General features: G+C 44.2%; 1 protein-coding gene across 2 annotated transcripts in view; it reads left to right on the top strand.

Moving 5' to 3' along the window:
* CACNA1S (calcium voltage-gated channel subunit alpha1 S) overlaps positions 1–16,330 on the top strand; it is a 211,924-nt gene that overhangs the window by 33,847 nt on the left and 161,747 nt on the right. Inside the window, exon 2 of one of the 2 annotated variants that reach the window (XM_068269454.1) lies at positions 4,194–4,342. The exons of the other annotated variant lie outside the window; for it this stretch is intronic. The gene's annotated coding sequence lies outside the window, so the exon portion shown is untranslated. The remainder of the gene's footprint in view (positions 1–4,193; positions 4,343–16,330) is intronic. 2 annotated transcript variants of the gene reach the window in all.

Below are 16,330 nucleotides of genomic sequence, written 5' to 3'. Positions count from 1 at the left end.
CCAATACAGCAAATTTGTTTGCAGCCATTGGTGTGCCGTCTCTTGTGTGTGTTTGGGTACTACCTAAAGCCGTGGGAGCAATCCGGCTGGGACAAGGCACCGGCATCAGTCACAGGCCAGGTTGACCTGTGAGACGCGCTCTCTGGGCATCTATAGTGTGTGGATATCCATGTCCTTTGTCTGCTTGCCTTCAGCAAACTGTTTGTGGGCTTTATTGAAAATCATCTTTAGAAATTCTCCCTTCTGAAAAGACAGACATGCAGACCAATTTGCTGCAGTGTGCAGCATATAGTCTGAGCACTGACAGGCTGACACCCCAACCCCTTCAACCTCTGCAGCAATGCTGCCAGCACTCATATGTCTATTTGCAAAAGACAACCTCTGGATGTGATGCTGAGCACGTGCACTCAATCTCTTTGGTTGTCTGTTCTGAGTAAAACCTGTTCTGTTTAACCGCTGTATGGTCTTGGCTAACGTGCTGAAGCTCAGCTAGAGCAACAACTTTTTTAAGATCCTCAAAGAGTTCTCTGTCATGAGATACCATGTTGAACTTCCAGTGACTAGTATAAAAGAGTGTGAGGGTGATAACACCAAATTTAACACACCTGCTCCCTATTCACACCTGAGACCTGGTAACACTAATTAGTAACATACTCCCAGAGAGGTAAAATGTCTAATTCGGACAGCCTTTGGACATGCTTTACTTAGGGGCGTACCCATGTGTTGCCTGCAGTCAGGGCCATTGTCAGGCATAAATAAACAAGGCAGGTGCCTGCCTGGGGTGACACCTGGAAGAAGGGGCCTTACAGAGCTATTTTTAACACTCAGCAAAACAGCAATATTATGCACAACTGCTATTAAGAAAGGTGTGAATGGTAATTTAACACCTTAATTGACACTGCTTAATAGCACAACAATGAAGGCCTTAATAGCATAAAAAAATGTGTCAGCTGCTATTAATGTGTAATTAATCAGTACTTGTTAGGTTTGATCTGTATTGATTGTTTCAATGCCTCTGAATTTCCAGGACAATATTCTGACCTGTAAATGTCAAGGCTTTACATATAAGAGTATACTATTAATAGTTATATAGGTTTGTTATGTGTGTTCAGTGAATTTGTATCTGCCTGGTTATAATTTGTGTATGCTTTCTATACTTATTTTTAGAAACAATAGTATTTCTGTACACAATCTATTCATGTGTTATTGGTGCCACAAAACGAATAAATGTAGTAATGTAAGTTATAATCTTCCCATTCACAAGATTGGGGAGAGGTAAAGATGAAACAAATGATCCTGGCCTGGGGCACCAAAATAGCCAGAAACGGCCCTGCCTGCAGTTGAGACATTAATGGCTGTGTGTTGAGTTATTTTTATGGGACATCAAATTTACACTGTTATACAGTGGCGTAGCAATAGGGGGTACAGAGGTAGCGACCGCATCGGGACCCTAGGGCCCACTCAGGGCCTTTTTGGGGGGCAGGAGGGGTCGCAACATAAGAGGAGAGTGTGGCAGATCAGTGGGGAGGGGGGACATCCCACCCTTCCTCACCTTGGGCTCTCTTCTTAGCGCTCCCCCTCCTGCAATCATTAGTGGCAGCCGGTGGGCAGCGGCAGGCTAAACACATACCTCCATCGTGCAGGAGGTCTCCGATCTCTCAGAGCTTCATGCTACTTCCTGTTTACGCAGGAAGTAACATGACGCTCTTACTGATCGGAGACCTTCTGCGCGATGGAGGTATGTATCCAGCCTGCCGCCGTCCGCCCGCTGCCACTAATGATTGCAGGAGGGGGAGCGCTAAGAGGAGAGCCCGAGGTGAGGGAGGGGGGATTTCCCCCCTCCCCGATGATCTGCCACACTCTCCTCTTAAGTTGTGACCCCCCCTGCCCCCCAAAAAGCCCCCCCCCAGGGGCAGGGGTTGCATCCCCTATTGTTACGCCCCTGTGTGTGAGGGACCTTTTACACTATGGCATTGTGATAAGCTTGTTTACTACAAGAGACTGCTATATCAGTGAAAGTTTATGGAGACTTTCATACTTAACGCAACATGATGTTGTGCAATGGAAGGGGTGAAATCACTGTAATGCTGTTGCAAAGTTAACAGTGTGTTACCACATGATCTATGCCTACCGCATGTATAATGCATTAATTCAAGTCTATGGCGATGCAGTGAGTATGAACGGAATGCATGCGTGGACCAGCAGGAATCCCAGTGACGTACTTCCTGTCCAGCAGGGAGTACGTAACTAAACGGGGGGCATGCCTATGCATATGATCCTTTCGGTGCACTCTGCCACAGGATTTATTCCTGCAGTGCTGTGATCCTGTGGCAGGCTTGTGGAATCATCGCTTCGCACATGTAAAAGCACTCTCAAAGTGTCATATCTTCAGTTTTGTTCCATAAAAAGCTATAATAAAATATTGACAAAAATGTGAGAGGTGTACTCACTTTTGTGAGATACTGCAAATGTCCTACCAATAGTATAACAACTCCAACACTATTTAGTGTCAACATCTTTGGTGGAATAGTGGCATTCATGTTGCAGTGCTGCAAACTAGCAATCACATGTATCCTATATAATAATATTCCTGTGTCTGCATCCTGCTCTGTCCCTGTGTCAGTGCCTCCATTTTGCCTGGTGCGCATGCACAGCAAGCGGCTGTGGGCGGGCTTCGGGCAGTGGTCGTGGATGGGCGTGGTCCCGGGCGCATGAGTGTCTGAGGGCGGTATGCGCAAATTGCCTAGCGTCTGTTATAAACATACTAGCAAAAAGCCTGCCTGTTTAATAATTATAATAAGATTGAAATGTTTAGAAGTGTGAAAAAATAAAAATAAACATTTTTATGTACTCTGTTGATGATGCCAGCAACTGCCAAATGATGCTGCTTTTATTAACCATGACATTTTTATCACACAAACTGCACTCATTTGGGGCTAATCCCTCCGCTAGTTGGTATCCCAATCCCATGTATATGTTTATGCTTTATGGACACTGTCTGCTTGGTGATAATGTACACGCACCGCACACTATTCTTACACTACAGAAGCTGTACAAACACATTGGAGCCATAATGCCAGTTCTGCAAAATCCATTTGCAGGTTTCTTGTGATCTAACCGGAAGTTCCACAAAAAACTGACAAACCTGCCAGTGACAGTTCTGTTCATCCCTACTGATAACCTTATGGTAGAAGCCCTTGGCACATGAATTAGACACCCTTGGGAATTAGGATACAATCCGTGTTACAAAATGAATGATAATGAAATACCGTGTGTTACCATGCGTGTGTTCCTTGAGGTCATTCATTATAAAACTCATTATGAACTAAACCTTAAAAACAGGATCGCAATGCAATGGAGGGGAGAGGAAATGTTACATAGGGCTTGATTCCCCACCGTGATAACTCATATCCCGGCCGCGCTAGCATTTTGGCACGCATTTTCGTGTTTTCGAACGCAATCGCGAATTTTCACGCACGATCGTGAATTTTAAAATTCACGATTGCGCGCACAAACGCAAAAACGCTAGCGCGCCCATGATATGAGTTATCATGGTTTAGTGAATCAAGCCCATTGTGCCTTACAGATGTGATGTGACTCATACAGTGAAGCATACAGTCAGGGCTGGATTTCTGGAAAGGCCGAAAAGGCACAGGCCTTGGGCAGCTGCAGCCCAAGGGGCACCTGGACATGAAAAAGAGGGATCACTACACATGAGGAGGTTGAAAATGGGGAGCGACACATGAAAAAGGAAAACTGCTCAAGGGAGCTGTTCATGAAAGAAAAGGGCTGTTGTACATGGATGATAAACATGGAAGAGGGGCAGCACATGGAGTGGGAGGTGCTCTGCTGCACAAGAAGGGGGAGCCACAACATACGTGACCTAAGGGCACAAAAAGCATAAATCCTGCCTTGCATACAGTTAATGAAAAGCTTGCTTCAAGTATGCAACTGTACACGCGCACGGCGTCTGGTACCACACTGCATCCTTTATTTATTTATTTATTTATTTATTTATTACATGATTCAAACAGATCCGTTGCACTGGACTGCTAATGTGCCAGTGTGAACGCACTATTAAAACATAACTGCATGGCATTAATAATGCAATTGTGTTGTTGGACGCAATGCACTTCAAGGCCCCAATGTGAACATAACCTAAGAACTAACGTCTAATGTCACCACGCACGCAGGAACGGTCGGCCGGCCACGGAAGCGCACACGCTGCAGACGTACCACCGGGGAGTGACGAGCGGGACACCGAAAGTGCTTCACAACATCCCCGGACAGATGGGCATTGAGAAGGGAACACTTGTGATATGCTGAAAACCTGGCTGGAAGCGTAAGTGCAACTTGTATGCACCCAGCGGCAGGTGTTTAATGTTTTTACGCTATGGAAGCTTTTATGTTTTATCTTTGAGAGATCGATTTATGGAATAAACCAGGACCTATCAGGTTATAAGAATTGCTACAAGAAGTGTCATCTAGCCAAAGCTGATTTATTACAAGTGCAGTTTCCACCTATTATCTGAGAGGTGGACAGCATCTGGTGAGCGTTTCAAATTTTTGGTGTCGGGAGTGTGACAACACGAAGTGCATCACTGTTGGCAGGGGTCACTGGTTGCTGTGGATAAGAAGTGTCATAACAATATTACCCTATGTTGAGAGTATTTTCATTGTAGATTGAACAGTCTGCAGGAGATTGGAGTACAAGGGACACATTGCGGCTTGCAAAAGCGTGATATCCACCTAACAGCAGAGGTGGTTTTTATCTGGTGAGCATATCGGCATGAGGGGGTGTGGAATTCTAGGTGTAACACTGGGGACCGTGAATCACGAAGGTGTTGACAGTTGAACCTGAACGTTATTACCCTATGTGCAGTATTTTTGTTCTGTTCTAGACACCTTATGGAAAGCACAACAGCTATTACTTGAACCTAAGAACTAAGGCCAAACAGAGCTCTAAGCATGGTAACAGCTTTTGGCTTTGTGCTCCCAAACTACCTTCTTAATACAGTAATACTTCTGCTTTCAATAGTATATCACCATATTATGTTTATTCTCTACTGCTCCATTCTACCTCTTTTAAGCCCTGCAATGTCCATGTCACTGTAATTTTGTTACCAATGTTTTGTGCTAGCAAAATACTAGGACAACATTTTAAGGGGCAGGAGGGACAGGTCTCTGGCCAGGGACTCAGGAGCAGGAGCGGAGGGGGTAGAAACAGGCACATGCAGAGTGCACAGTAGTAACACATCTCTTCTTCCTCCCAGGTGTCTCATTGGTACCAGCCCCATCTGTGATCATGTGACAGGATAGGATGCCTAGGAGCAGGCCCATTTTAAGGAGCAGATGGAGTAGGTCTCTGCTTGGGGTGCAGTGGCAGAGGGGGGAGAAATGGGGACATGCAGAGTGTGTGGTAGAGTTTATAGTAACTCACCTCTCTGGGATCCATATGCGGCGCATCTTCTTCCTCACAGGCATGGCGAGGCTGTTACCAATGAGATTGGAAGCCTAGGAGCAGGCCAGTTTTAAGTAGCAGGCAGGGGTAGGTGGGTCTCTTCTGCCTGGGGTGCAGTGTTTGGGGGGGAAGAAATGGGCACATGCAGAGTGCACAGTAGAATTTTTACAATTCTACCCTGAGAGCTTTTAAGCCTAGAAACTGCCCTGTGTGAAACTCATTGTTCTAAGTTAAGTCAGTTCACACCACATTGTTTGGCTTTGCTAAAGATCATGCTGTTGGCAGTTTAGAAACATACACTCGTGATTTGGCCTTTAAGAGGGACCAACTAAAAATGCCTGCCAGCACCACAGAAAGTGATTGCAAACCTTAAAAAGAGCCACTCAGAGCATGTCAATGCCCATAAGTGCCAGCAGAAAGCATCAATGATGAGCAAGGTTTGTGTCAAAGCTAGGCGACACTTCAAAAGGCAACCACTCAAAGCTTGCATTTTTCAGTCCTAGTAATGTCAGTGACCCCAAAGCCTGCTGATGATTTGCTGTGTGTGTTGCTGTTTACATTGAAAACTGTTTTACCAGCAGGAAGTGAATTTGACTGGACCAATTCCAAGCTGCCTACAGTGCCTAGTGCCTACTATTTGCATGCAAGACAGAATAATTAGCATATCTTTTACTATCTCAACCCCTGAATTATACAGTAAATTACAGAATATAGTAAAAAAAAAAATAACATAATTGTCAACATACTCTGTGATGGCAAATCATTTTATACAAATAGACTTGAAAAGATGATGATATGATAGTACAGTATCCTATATATTAATAGGCAACTGTCCCTGCGTACGGGCTAAGGTCACTAGTACAGTATAAGACTAATTCATAATCATTATGATACAGTTAACACAAATCAGGTTTTATTTAAGTGGATGCTGGCTGTGCAGATTTGCCCTTCTAGCCACTTACTTTTACCTATTTTCCTATGATGCCAACCCTAAACTGATCTCTGGAACAGTAGTGAAACTGTGTATATGAATAGTTTGACTGGCACATAACTTTTCTTTTAACACTGTACACTAAAATATCAGTACTGGGAGCTTAGGAGAGGTTTATTTCAGGAACCTGCTGATCAATGCTTGACACACACTGCTCTCCTCTCAGGCTCCCAGAGGCTCTGCTGATCTCTCTAAAATGACAGGTGGGGCTACTACAACATACCACATACAATGAGTAACTGGCACTTGACTTTTGGGAAGTTTGTGACTCAGTTTAACCTCTTCACGTTCATATAGAGGTAGGTGCAGAAAATGCACTTTGTGTAGTTTTCCTCATTCCTAGTTTTCATTCAAGTGCCCCTGCTATTAAATACCCCAAAATATATTATTTGTCTCTTTCTCATTAAAATTATGTCACATATGCCGTATTTCATTACTAGCTGGGTATTTTGCAAACCATTAACCTCAGTGTACCCATTTAGGTTTTAGCATGGTAGATTTTTTTGTATTGTTTAGTGTCATTCTTCCTTTACAGAGTGCGAACAGCAAACAAACACCACAAGTTCCACCATTTATACAGGTAGACATCCAGGGCTATTCCAGTATGGGAATTTTGCCTAAATGTGACCATTGTTTTGAAAATCACATTTGTAGTGTAAGGTTCAGTTCATCACTAAACATGTTTACTGTGGTGGGCCCTCTTCTATAAAACACTGTCAAATGTATTATTCAGCTTCTCACAGTTAAAATGAAGCTACATATGCCATATTGCATTAATCACAGGTCATTTTCCCTGGCCGGTGCCCCTGACACAATTCCCTGAGTGTAACATGTCTCGTATCTGCCGATGACTGCCTAGATGGTTGTCCTGTGTGAGTTCTCATATCGGTATAGATTGACCAGGTCATTTGTATTTCTCGAATGATGAAGGAGTTTCACCTATAAATATAAAGTGCTGTCTGGTCAGATATTATTGATGCACTTATGGGCCTTATAAAGAGTGGTTGACTTGTAACAAGATGGCGTTGTCGTCTAAAGCTCACTATTGTATATCACACTGATTTGAGCATATATATGGATTTTTAGTATATATTGGCTCTTATGAAAAATCATATATCAATTTTTACCTGAAGTTTTTTTTATTGAAAAAAAAAAACTTTTGTGCTAATAAAGATTGGATAGGATATTTTTAAAATTGGTTTTCTGATTGTTATGAGAGGCTGATATCCTTTGGTTATAAAGAAGTCCTGTACGCAAGTCAGTTCTGTCAGTCCTGTACGCCAGTCAGCTCTGACAGTCCTGTACACCAGTCCGCTAAGCCCAGTCATTCCTGTCTACTAGTCGGGATCCTCTAGTCCAGTCTGCCAGTGCAGTGCAGATTGGACAGAGCATACACTGCACTTTCAACTTCTGAAGTACTGGCTCATGTTTGTTTAAATGTATTTAGAGATAAAGACAGCACTTGCTATGTGAGGGACATTATATCTGAGCTTCTTGAGGACATCATGATATATGCTGTGTTTATTTAAGACATGGTTGATATCATATGAGATGTGTTTTTTAGTGTGTGTATGAGTGACTTTATCTTGTGTGTGTGTGTGTGTGTGTGTGTGTGTGTGTGGGGGGGGGGGGGGGGGGCAGGTTTTCTTGCCTGGAGTGATACAAGGTAAGAAACAGGTCACACAGGGTAAGGGGGTGTGAATGAGAGGGGGAGGGGCATTAAAGGTTTGGCTTAGGTCTACATGATTTATAGTTACTGAAAATTATGATGGTAGTTTTGAATAATAAAAAAGAATGGAGCTATGTTTAAAGTTTGCCGCCCCTCTCAATCTTCCTTCACAGAGAGGGGCGGGGGAGAGACGGAGATCCGCGCGGCGTTTGACGCACATGGAGGCAGAGCTGCAGCTGAAAGCTCTGCCTCCAGGAGCAGCAAAATCCATGACCAAGAAAGTAGTGGATTTTGCAGGGTGATTTGGGGGGTATAAACCCCTCGTTTTGCCACGGGATAGCGGCGGTTTAGCAGCTGTTATACTCAGTGACAGGAATACAAGTTAAAAAATATAATTTATCCTCGCTTCAGAGTCTCTTTAAAGGACAGACTGAAAAGTATAATTAATGAGACAATGATGGTTCCTGGCTTCATAAGATGTCGGAGTTGCGATGGATATAAGCACATAACTCATAAAAAGTGAGATTTAAAGACTTTGCTTCAAATGAGACTGGAATGAAATATAAATTTAAAAATGTCAGTATGTGCAATTCAGATTTTGCGGTCTTCTTACTGTGTGGCCTCCAATATGCAGGTCAAGACCTTATAGAGGTAGGTTGTAAGAACACTGGGCCCAATCAAATTCACTTTTTCTCCTATGTTTTCTCCAAGGAGATACGTTTTCTTCTTCTGTTTAAACTACATTTTCAGCACTCTGCATTTGAAAAAGTAACAAAATGTAGGTGAACAAGTACTGTCAAAATTATTTTGAGTATTTTCTTGCTTTCTGTTGGCTTTAGTTTAGTTTAGTTTCTTGCTTGGTGCTGGCTTAAAATGCATTTTTTGATAAGGTGTGAACATATCACCTCGAAGAAAATTTAGGAGAAAAAGTGATTTGTATCAGGCCAACAGAGTAACCAAGCAGCTCGGGGTGACCCAAACCACTAGGAATGTATAGGGCAGTGTTGGCTAACCTTGGCACTCCAGCTGTGGTGGAACTACAACTCCCACGAGGCATTGTAATACTCTGACAGCTCTAAGCATAACTTGGGGAGGCAGAGGCATCATGGGATTTGTAGTTTTGTCACAGCTGGAGTGCCAAGGTTAGCCATCACTGGTATAGGGGGATAAAAGAGACCAAAAAGCCCTCCTACTGATAAGCAATGCTTGGTGACATTTGCCTTCTTAAAACAGAAGGAAATTTGCAATAATTAAGCTATAAGTGAACATTTGTGGTTATCCACAATGCTACACTACTAAATATGCAAATTATCTCTTTTCCCCCCTGTAAGCAAGACAAGCATCCAGAACCGCTGGTGTATAGCCAGGGCCAGATTTACCATAAGGCACTGTAGGCATGTGCCTACAGGCGCCTGATGATGGAAAGGCGGCTCACTTCTCTCCCCTAGTGTCCACTCCCTCTTTCCCTATGCAGAGTCCCGAGCAGAGCGTAAATGAGAGGTTACTCATCCAGCTCTCGGCATTCCACTGACGATGGGATCTCCCTTCAGCACCACTAGCTACTTAATACTGAGGGTACCTCTGGCTACCTAATGCTAAGCAACACCTGTAGCTGTGACTGGCAAGGGAAGTAAGGGAGAAGTGAAAGCTGTGCTAGCCAGCACACTTGCGGTGCGGTTCGGCGGAGGTTTGTAGATTCGTAGATGGCAACGAAGGGTGCAAGACATCTGTGCCTATAGGCTCCTGTGATGTAAAGCCAGGCCTGTGTATAGCAAGCCTATAGCTGTCTCAATATTAAAAAAAATGTCTTTTGACCCATACAGTGTCGGCTTATTTCTTTAAAGCTCATAATAAAAATGTTAAGCTTTTAAAGTTTTGTGTTATAGAACTAGTTCCTCCTTTGTGGAGGGGATCCAGTAGAGAGGCGGAACACTTGAAAACAGAAACAGTGGATCCTGAGATTAAATACACTAATTCTGAGGGGGTTTAAGTGCCGAGTATGAATTACATTGTTTTATAGTCTGTAACTGAAGTTTATTTTTTTAGATTTTGCAGGCTAGAATAGGTAGCAGGTTAAATAAACAGATTTTAAGAGAGATTTGTGGAAACATCTAGTAGCATATTTATACACAAGGTATTCATTTTGTGTGGAAAAATAAGAGCGATTTTTTAAAGTATTTTTAGAATGTCATTCTGATTTTTTGCCACAAAATGGCAAACTTGAGAATAGACAGAAATAGTGTGGTAATACTGCAAAGGTTCCATTCAGCCATCAGAAGACATTTTAAACTTTTTTGTATCCACAGTTCCTGTTTTAGTAAATAGGGAATACTGTTTTGGGCTAATTTAAATATACATTTGGTGATACTTGATGGATGCTACAAAGGTGATTGCCTGATAGTAATAACTATGTCATTTTGAATATTTTTTACATTGATTTGTAAACAAAGGAGCATGTGACCTGTGGGAAGGCGGCAAGGGGCTAGGCTTTAGGTATAAAAGCTCCTTTTTTGCTGCCCACAATGATATGCCTTGAAACGTCTTTTTAGGTTGAACCCGGTTGGGAAAGCAGCTTCACAACACTACGAGAGTGCCTGGTCACATTTTTGAGTCATCAGTGATGGGAGGGGACTGAACCGAGTTGTCAGATGGCAAGTCTCTTAACGCTCATGTGCTTGTTTGTATGAACCTTAGTTGGTCATACCATGTGAAATGTTGAGTGTTTTATTTGATAGGATGGGATTATCCTTTAAAGAGGTACTACAGTGAAAATAATGTAATAAAAAAAGTGCTTAATTTTTACCATAATTATGCATAAATGATTTAGTCAGTGTTTGCTCATTGTAAAATCTTTCCTCGCCCTGATTTACATTATTACATTTATCACATGGTGACATTTTTACTGCTGACAAGTGATGTCACTGCAGAAGGAGATGCTGCTTGTTTTTTTGGCAGTTGTAAACAGCTGTTATTTCCCACAATGCAACAAGGCTCCCACAGTGTGATGTCAGTACCTTAGAACTGTAAGGCGCTGACATAATTTGTGGGAGGGGTTTCACCACAAAGAGCTCCATGATGATCCAATTAAGAAAAGGAATAGATTTCTCATGGGAAAGGGGGTATCAGCTACTGATTGGGATGAAGTTCAATTCTTGGTTACGGTTTCTCTTTAACCTCTTAAGGACTGCAGGGCTAAACCCCCCTAGTGAACAGGACATTTTTAGTAAAAAAGGCCATTGCAGCTTTAAGGCCAAGCTGCAGGGCCGCACAACATAGCACACAAGTGATCCCCCCCCCCTTTTCTCCCCACCAACAGAGCTCTCTGTTGGTGGGGTCTGATCGCTCCCCCCATGTTTATTTTTTTTTTTATAAATATTTGTGTTTGTGTTTTAAAAAAAAAAAAACTGTTCCTTTAAACCCCTTCCCTCCCCCCCTCCCCCCAGCCAGCCAATCATGGCGATCAGCTGTCATAGGCTTCACCCTATGAGAGCCGATTGCTCTCTTGTCCCCCAGGGGGACAGCCGCGATCACGCCGTCTAACAGTCTCCCGAGCGGCTATTGCAAGAAGAAGGAGATGAAGGAGAAGAAGAAGATGCGCGCGCAGCCTGCACGCGATCTCCTGCAAAACAGAGCCCCAGGACTTTACGCCAGTGCTGATCGTAATGGAAAAAGCTACGCTTACGGATCATTACGCGTAATTTTACGCTATTACGCATTACGAAATTACGCTTACGGCATAGACATTCAATTTCGGTACATGTCTGTAATTACGCATTGCCCTTACGCAATTACGCGTAAGAATACCGTAATTCAAGTTGTTACGTTATAGGCTTACGCGTAAATTCCTACTAGCAATTAATGCGTAAGGTCATGCTGCCAAGCGGAAAAGTTGACGCATGGATCAATGTTAGGTAGTCGCCGACTTTAAGGGTTAATAGCAAAGCCCCCTTAAGTGCTAAGAGCCTCAAATTTGGAGAATATATTAAGGAGATCAGAAGGAATAAGAGGGAAAAAATTTTTTTCAAAAAGACCTTATAGTTTTTGAGAAAATCGATGTTAAAGTTTCAAAGGAAAAATAGATACATTTAAAAACCCGCCGACTTTAACGGTTAATAGCAAAGCCTGCTTAAAATTTAGAAACACCAAATTTACAGGGTATATTAAGGGGATCAGTGGGAATAAGAGGAAAAATTTTTTTTTCAAAAAGACCTTATAGTTTTTGAGAAAATCGATTTTTAAGTTTCAAGGGCAAAAATGTCTTTTGAATGCGGAAAATGTCAGTTTTTTTTGCACAGGTAACAATAGTGTTTTATTTTCATAGATTCCCCCAAGTGGGAAGAGTTTTACTTACTTCGTTCTGAGTGTGGGAAATATTAAAAAAAAAACGACGTGGGGTCCCCCCTCCCAGACCTCTTTAACCCCTTGTCCCCCATGCAGACTGGGATAGCCAGAATGCGGAGCACCGGCCGCGTGGGGCTCCGCACCCTGACTATACCAGCCCGCATGGTCCATGGATTGGGGGGTCTCGGAAGGGGAGGGGCAGCCAAGCTTTCCCCTCCCCCTCCGAGCCCTTGTCCAATCCAAGGACAAGGGGCTCTTCTCCACCTCTGATGGGCGGTGGAGGTGGAGGCCGCGATTTCCTGGGGGGGAGGTTCATGGTGGCATCTGGGAGTCCCCTTTAAAAAGGGGTCCCCCAGATGCCCACCCCCCCTCCCAGGAGAAATGAGTATAGAGGTACTTGTACCCCTTACCCATTTCCTTTAAGAGTTAAAAGTAAATAAACACACAGACACTTTGAAAAAGTATTTTAATTGAACAAAAAACATAACCACGAAAAAAGTCCTTTAATATTCTTAATTAACCATTAATACTTACCTGTCCCTTTAAAAGCCAGTTCCCACGCAATATCCTCGGAAATATACTAATCAGTTACAATGTAACAAAGCTATTACAATGTAACAACTTTGTTACTTTGTAACACCACCGCACCCGACGTCACTCGCCGCCACCGCCGCGTCTGCGCTGACCCGACAGAGCTCTGAGCTATATAGCTCAGAGCTCCCTAAGCATCTTTGTATTTGGGCTCCAAGGAGCCCCATTGGTCCTTAGCAGACCAATGGGGTTCCTTTAAATCAGAAGGAACCCCATTGGTCTGCTAAGGACCAATGGGGCTCCTTGGAGCCCAAATACAAAGATGCTAAGAGAGCTCTGAGCTATATAGCTCAGAGCTCTGTCGGGTCCGTGCGGGACGCTAAGTCCCCGCCGCCTCCCGCTGTCCTCCCCGCCTCTTCCACATGTCACCCACATGTCACCCACATGTGGGTGACATTTGGGTGACAGATGTGGGCGGGGCTGACAGCGGGAGGCGGCGGGGACTTAGCGTCCCGCACTGACCCGACAGAGCTCTGAGCTATATAGCTCAGAGCTCTCTTAGCATCTTTGTATTTGGGCTCCAAGGAGCCCCATTGGTCCTTAGCAGACCAATGGGGTTCCTTCTGATTTAAAGGAACCCCATTGGTCTGCTAAGGACCAATGGGGCTCCTTGGAGCCCAAATACAAAGATGCTTAGGGAGCTCTGAGCTATATAGCTCAGAGCTCTGTCGGGTCAGCGCAGACGCGGCGGTGGCGGCGAGTGACGTCGGGTGCGGTGGTGTTACAAAGTAACAAAGTTGTTACATTGTAATAGCTTTGTTACATTGTAACTGATTAGTATATTTCCGAGGATATTGCGTGGGAACTGGCTTTTAAAGGGACAGGTAAGTATTAATGGTTAATTAAGAATATTAAAGGACTTTTTTCGTGGTTATGTTTTTTGTTCAATTAAAATACTTTTTCAAAGTGTCTGTGTGTTTATTTACTTTTAACTCTTAAAGGAAATGGGTAAGGGGTACAAGTACCTCTATACTCATTTCTCCTGGGAGGGGGGGTGGGCATCTGGGGGACCCCTTTTTAAAGGGGACTCCCAGATGCCACCATGAACCTCCCCCCCAGGAAATCGCGGCCTCCACCTCCACCGCCCATCAGAGGTGGAGAAGAGCCCCTTGTCCTTGGATTGGACAAGGGCTCGGAGGGGGAGGGGAAAGCTTGGCTGCCCCTCCCCTTCCGAGACCCCCCAATCCATGGACCATGCGGGCTGGTATAGTCAGGGTGCGGAGCCCCACGCGGCCGGTGCTCCGCATTCTGGCTATCCCAGGCTGCATGGGGGACAAGGGGTTAAAGAGGTCTGGGAGGGGGGACCCCACGTCGTTTTTTTTTTAATATTTCCCACACTCAGAACGAAGTAAGTAAAACTCTTCCCACTTGGGGGAATCTATGAAAATAAAACACTATTGTTACCTGTGCAAAAAAAACTGACATTTTCCGCATTTAAAAGACATTTTTGCCCTTGAAACTTAAAAATCGATTTTCTCAAAAACTATAAGGTCTTTTTGAAAAAAAAATTTTTCCTCTTATTCCCACTGATCCCCTTAATATACTCTGTAAATTTGGTGTTTCTAAATTTTAAGCAGGCTTTGCTATTAACCGTTAAAGTCGGCGGGTTTTTAAATGCATCTATTTTTCCTTTGAAACTTTAACATCGATTTTCTCAAAAACTATAAAGTCTTTTTGAAAAAAAATTTTTTCCTCTTATTCCTTCTGATCTCCTTAATATATTCTCCAAATTTGAGGCTCTTAGCACTTAAGGGGGCTTTGCTATTAACCCTTAAAGTCGGCGGCTTTTTTATATTATACGGGAGCGTAATATTACGCGATTACGGCAGACTGTGTAATTTCAATGGGAGTTTACTGTCTTACGCGTAATTTGTTACGCGTAAAACGTAACCCACGGTTTACGCGTAATTAATTACGCGTAATACCGTAACCTTACACGTAACGCTTACGGTGCATTTTTAGTGAATTATGATGCGTAATTACGCTAATGCGTAATTTCGGCCCAGCACTGCTTTACGCCAATCAGCGTTAGGCGGTCCTGGGGCTGCCGCCGCGGCCACACCCATCGGCGTGATGCGGTCGGCAAGAGGTTAAGCGCACCATGACAGTTTGCTCTGACTGTTTATCCTGTGAGTTTGCACCTGTGTGGGGGAAGGTGATGGTGGTATCCGCTGCTGGATCTATCTGCTTGCTATTGAATTTTCATTTATCAAGTGCTGAACTGTTGTGACACAAGGTGTAAGAATGGTTCAGAGGGAGAAGCAGTTATCTCAGATAGCAAGAAGACGATGCAGATATTTATTGGTAAGTTGTAAAGGATTGCGGAGATGCCGCCGCGCGGTCTGGCGGCGGGGCGGCTGTCTCCGCGTTCAGACCGGCGGTTTCCGCACAGCAGCATGCGTCTGGTTTGTCTGAGCCTTCCAGTGCACACAGATGGAGAGCTACGCGCGCGCGCGCTGGGAGGCAGGACCTGTATGCCAGGAGGAGAGGGATCAGCTGATCAGGTTGGTCAGCTGATCCCAGCACAGACTGTCATTGGCTGAGTAGCGCTGGGTGGTGCTGAGGAGCGCTGCACTATATATAGATCTCGCTGGTCAGTCTCAGGTTGTCTGCCGTTGCGAATACATACGTGTGAGCACTCAGACCATAGTCAGATCCCACAGTGTGTTAGAACCAGGTGGACCTGGGAATTCACACTTAACCAGATTACGCTTGTATCATTGCTGTGTTATACTTTAGACCAGTTCCAGGGTGTTGTGACCAAGGACCTCACACCCAAGCTTAGGAATGCTGTGTCATTGCTGTTATACTTTAGACCAGTTCCAGGGTGTTGTGACCAAGGACCTCACACCCAAGCTTAGGAATACTGTGTCATTGCTGTGTTATACTTTAGACCAGTTCCAGGGTGTTGTGACCAAGGACCTCACACCCAAGCTTAGGAATATTGTGTCAGAGCTGTGTTATACTTTAGACCAGTTCCTGGGTGTTGAGACCACGGACCTCACACTCTAGACTAGGCCTCTGCTTTATCTGTTATGACCAATTGCTCCCTCGACCTCTCTCCTGCTTTCTGATTCGGTACCTATGCATATCTGCCTACCTGTTGCCAAACCCTGCCTGTACCTGGTTACCGAATCAGCCTTCTGTCTCTGTACCTTATCTGCTCGTGTGTTGCCAACCTGGCCTGGCCGACCCTTCTGGCTGTCACTCATTCCTTGAGTGTTCAGTCTGTCTGTACTACCTGTGACACTACCCTGCCAAGTGTCAGGTAGCTGCA

Source organism: Hyperolius riggenbachi, chromosome 2 (genome assembly GCF_040937935.1).
Source record: "Hyperolius riggenbachi isolate aHypRig1 chromosome 2, aHypRig1.pri, whole genome shotgun sequence".
NCBI classification, from domain to species: domain Eukaryota; kingdom Metazoa; phylum Chordata; class Amphibia; order Anura; family Hyperoliidae; genus Hyperolius; species Hyperolius riggenbachi.
The sequence above is the reverse complement of the archived record's forward strand: the minus strand, read 5'-3'. Positions and strand labels throughout refer to the sequence as shown.